The sequence below is a fragment of the Triticum aestivum genome, chromosome 4A, assembly GCF_018294505.1.
Source record: "Triticum aestivum cultivar Chinese Spring chromosome 4A, IWGSC CS RefSeq v2.1, whole genome shotgun sequence".
Lineage (NCBI taxonomy): Eukaryota > Viridiplantae > Streptophyta > Magnoliopsida > Poales > Poaceae > Triticum > Triticum aestivum.
The window spans coordinates 729,890,704-729,895,471 of record NC_057803.1 but is presented as its reverse complement, the minus strand read 5'-3'; positions in this window follow the sequence as shown (position 1 = coordinate 729,895,471).

The following is a 4,768-nucleotide window of genomic DNA, read 5'->3' as shown; positions in this document are numbered from 1 at the left end:
TGCCCGGTATGCGGTGCATTGCGTTATAAGATCAGTCGCGATGACCCTGGTGATGTCGAGGGTGAGCGCCCCCGGAAGAAGATTCCTGCCAAGGTGATGTGGTATGCTCCTATAATACCACGGTTGAAACGTTTGTTCCAAAACAAAGAGCATGCGAAGGCGATGCGGTGGCACACAAAAGACCGTAAGAAAGACGGAAAGTTGAGAGTACCCGCTGACGGTTCGCAGTGGAGAAAAATTGAGAGAAAGTACTGGGAGGAGTTTGCAGGTGACCCAAGGAACGTATGGTTTGGTCTAAGCGCAGATGGCATTAATCCTTTTGGGGAGCAGAGCAGCAACCATAGCACATGGCCTGTGACTCTATGTTTGTGTAATCTTCCTCCTTGGTTGTGCATGAAGCGGAAGTTCATTATGATGCCAGTGCTCATCCAAGGCCCTAAGCAACCCGGCAACGACATTGATGTGTACCTAAGGCCATTAGTTGAAGAACTCTTACAACTGTGGAATGGAACAGGTGTACGTGCGTGGGATGAGCACATGAGGGAAGAATTTGACCTAAAGGCGTTGGTGTTCGTGACCATCAATGATTGGCCTGCTCTCAGTAACCTTTCAGGACAGACAAACAAGGGATACCGCGGATGCACGCACTGTTTGGATGATACTGACAGTATATATTTGAATAGTTGTAAGAAGAATGTGTACCTGGGACATCGTCGATTTCTTCCGAGCATGCACACTACAAGAAATATGTCAACTAGTGACCTTCTGTCAGTGACCCTGGAAGAATTGGTCATAAATTTATGACCATTTAGACCAATAGGTCAAAAGCTGTTGGGGGGGCTCCAGACCCTAACCTATAACGACCATTCTGGTCAGAAAGGTCATAATGTCATTACAGGAAATGGTCATAAAGTGGGAAGCACTGTCCACTGCCTCACGCCTAGCTGATAACGACCAATATAACATGGTCACTACACTTGATTTTGAATGAATTAGGATGATAACGACCAATATAACATGGTCACTACACTTGATTTTGAATGAATTAGGATGATTAGGCAGCCACCTCAGCAACCTCGCTTATGTGTCACTGTCTAGGTGTCATTTTTGGTTAAATATTAATATTCAACAACAGACGGGGCACACACTGACATGCAGGACCCATTTGACAGGAGGGGCAGAGTGCTTAATTCACCCAAAAAATGTGCGCTTGCGGGGACTCGAACCCACGACCTCGCGCTCGCTTCGCTCGTTCGGTACCACTGGGCTAGAGAGGGATTGTTGCTCTGGTATGGGAACTAATCTATACATTATATAATACCACGGCTCTCTCCTATCAGTGACAAGTGGGGCCTTCCGACCAGGTGGCATCGAACAGAGGAACACTGACAGGCGGGAACCATTTGACAGGTGGGTAAGCCACTGACAGGTTGGTAAGCGAGCGTTTAATTCCCTAAAAAATGTGCGCTTTAATTCCTAAAAAATATGCGCTAGCAGGGACTAGAACCCACGACCTCGCGCTGTTTAACTTGTTCGCTACCACTGGGCTAGAGAGGGATTGCTGCCCATCTAGCGGAATGGCACTGTATATTATATTATAGCGCCAAATCTAAGTCATTGACAAGTGGGACCAGGTCGGGCTGCGGGCAGAGCCAACACTTAGCCAAAAATTTCTAGGTCTACCGAAGCAGGTGGCGGGTGGCGGCGGGCTGCGGGCGGCGGACTAGGGCGGGGCCGGCGGCCGAAGCGACCGGGGCAGGGGCAGGGGCGACCGACGGTGGTGGGGGCGGGGGCAGGAACGGCCTCGCCGCAGTTGACCTCGCCCACGGCCTCGCCGCTCGCCTTGTCCCTGGCGGGGGCAGCAGCGGAAGCGACCAGCAGGGGCGTGGGCCACCTGCGGTGGTGGCGGCGGGCGCAGGAAGGACGACCACGCAAGGAGAGGCTCGCCGAGCATGGGGGACTCGCCGCCGCCGCAAGCACACCTCCCGGTATGCACCCCTCTCCTCTTCCCCCCTATCCTCTCTCACTATCTGCACCTCGTCGCCGAGCATAGATGAATTTTGTTGATGCACTGTTAGGAATTAGGAGATATTGCATAGATATTGCATAGATGAATTTTCTTTATGTACTGTTGGGAGTTCTTCAGCTTGTTTGTTAAGAATTGTTCAGGCCTTGTTCGGTTAAGATTTGGGGGGAATTTCAGCTAGATGGGATTTATTCCCTGCCAGAAACAAGGCCTTGGTCTTCAATTGTTTGTCTATAGATTGTTAGGATAATTGTAATTGTAATTGATAGAAACAACATAGTATTTGTTAGGAGCTAGCTAGCTAGTTTGGTTTAATTTGAATTAGCCTTCTCTGCAACATAAATTCATGCCAATTTCAGTGTTGGTTTGATTTATAGTTTGGTTTGTTTTAATGTTGTGGTTAGGCAATTAGCATATAAAATTTTCTGGAATTTTAGCTTCCATTACTTCCATCCATTTTCATTAATTAATGTTGATGCACTTAGATTGATTTGCTAAGTTGCAACAATTTGTTGTCTTTGGCAGATGGACAGAAGCTGGATTAGAAAAGGAGTTAGAAAGTTTTCGAAAGAACATATGAAAGGAGTTGATGATTTCATGGCATTTGTTCGGGCAAATTTTGCCAACGATGCTCACATTCTTTGCCCATGCTGCGAATGCCTCAACCATCCAAGAATGGCTCAAGGAAGAGTGGAAGATCATCTGCTTCTTAATAGGATGTCCAGCACATACGATAGATGGATATATCATGGAGAACCTTTGGACAGTCAACCTCAACATTTTGAAGCTGATACAGAGGCCCCTCATATGATGGGTGGTGGTGATGCTGGCATTGATTTCATGGAAAAGGTTTTGCGAGATAATGCTGTTTTGGAGGAAGAGGATGGGCATGAAGATGATAGGATTCCTGACCTGTTGAAGGATTTGTATGATGCTGAAGATCGTGCTGATGGACAAAAATCGTTGTTTGCTGAGGTGTTAGAGGAGGCGAAGCGCGCAGCTCATGAAGGGGGTAAATTTTCAAGATTTACCTTCACCGTGAAGTTACTCCACATCAAGTCTTTCTACCGGATTAGCAATGCCGCATTCAACGCAATACTCCGTCTTTTGAGCTTGCAATTCCCTGATAGTTGTGTTCCCAGATCATATGATGAAGCATTGAGCATAATCCGCAGGCTGGGGTTAGGTTATGTGTCAATACATGTGTGCCCAAATAATTGTGTCTTGTTTCGGAAGGATTTAGCAAAGCATGACAACTGTCCAAAATGCAATGCATCTAGGTGGAAAGATGCTGATGGGAAGAAGTCAATATCGGAGAAGGTACTGAGGCACTTTCCCTTGATACCAAGGCTGCAGCGGATGTTCATCTCGAAGGAATCATCGTGTGAGGTACAGTGGCACAAGCTGAAGCGGCAACCTGTGGACAATGAGCTGAGTCATCCAGCGGATGGAGAGGCATGGAAAGAGTTTGACAGTATACATTTAGATTTTGCTGCAGATCCATGGAACATAAAACTTGGCATTGCCACAGATGGGTTTAATCCGTTTGGGAACATGAGCACGTCTTATAGCATGTGGCCAGTTTTTGTGGTGCCGTACAACCTGCCACCATGGGCATGCATGCATCAGTCCAACTTCATGATGTCATTGCTTATCCCGGGTCCAGAGTCTCCAGGAAAGGATTTTGATGTCTTTATGGAGCCCCTCGTAGAAGAACTGCTCCAGCTCTGGACTGGTGTACCTACATACGATGCCTTGAGTCCGGAAGAAAAGTTCAATCTACGTGCTGCAATCATATGGTCCATCCATGATTTCCCAGCTCTGCACACTCTGTCTGGGAGGATCACAGCGGGTTATCTGGCTTGTGTCCATTGTGACAAAGACCCTTGCTCAAAGAGAATAAGGAGCAAGATCTGCTATATTGGGCACCGCCGCTTTCTTCCCCGAAACCATCGCTGGCGAAGAAGCAAAGATTTTAATGGTGAGAATGAAACCCGTGACAAGCCAGCTGAATTCACTAAAGAAGAGCTAGAGCAGCAACTTGAAAAGGTGAAAGATGTGAGACCAGGAAAGCTGGCGAAGAAAAGAAAGCGTGAGGAAGGTCAATGTTGGGACCGGAGGTCTTGTTTGTGGGACCTGCCATACTGGGCTGATCTAAAATTAAGGCATAATCTCGATGTAATGCACGTTGAGAAAAACATATGCGAGAATCTGCTAGGGACATTTCTGAACATTGAAGGGAAGACAAAGGACACGGTTAGTTCTAGGCTTGATTTGGAGGACATGGGCATAAGAGAAGATTTGCATCTACAGCACAATGAAGATGAAGATTCATTTGAAATGCCACGAGCATGGTATACAATGAGTAAAGAACAAAAGCTTGCATTCTGTGAATTCCTAAGAGCGGTGAAATTTCCAGATGGTTATGCCGCTAACCTAGCAAAGTGTGTTACTTCTGATGGATTCAAGCTTTCAGTACTGAAAACCCATGATTGTCACATCCTCCTCCAAAGGATTTTACCGGCGGGCCTCCGAGGAATCATGGACAAGGATATATATGAAGCGGTTGCTGAGCTGGGAAATTTCTTTAGAGAACTGTGCTGCAAAACACTCAAGTTAACTGTCCTGGAAAGACTTGAAAAAGAAATCCCAATTATTCTTTGCAAGCTCGAGAAGATTTTCCCTCCAGCTTTCTTCACCGTGATGGTCCATTTGGCGGTGCACTTACCAAAAGAGGCAATG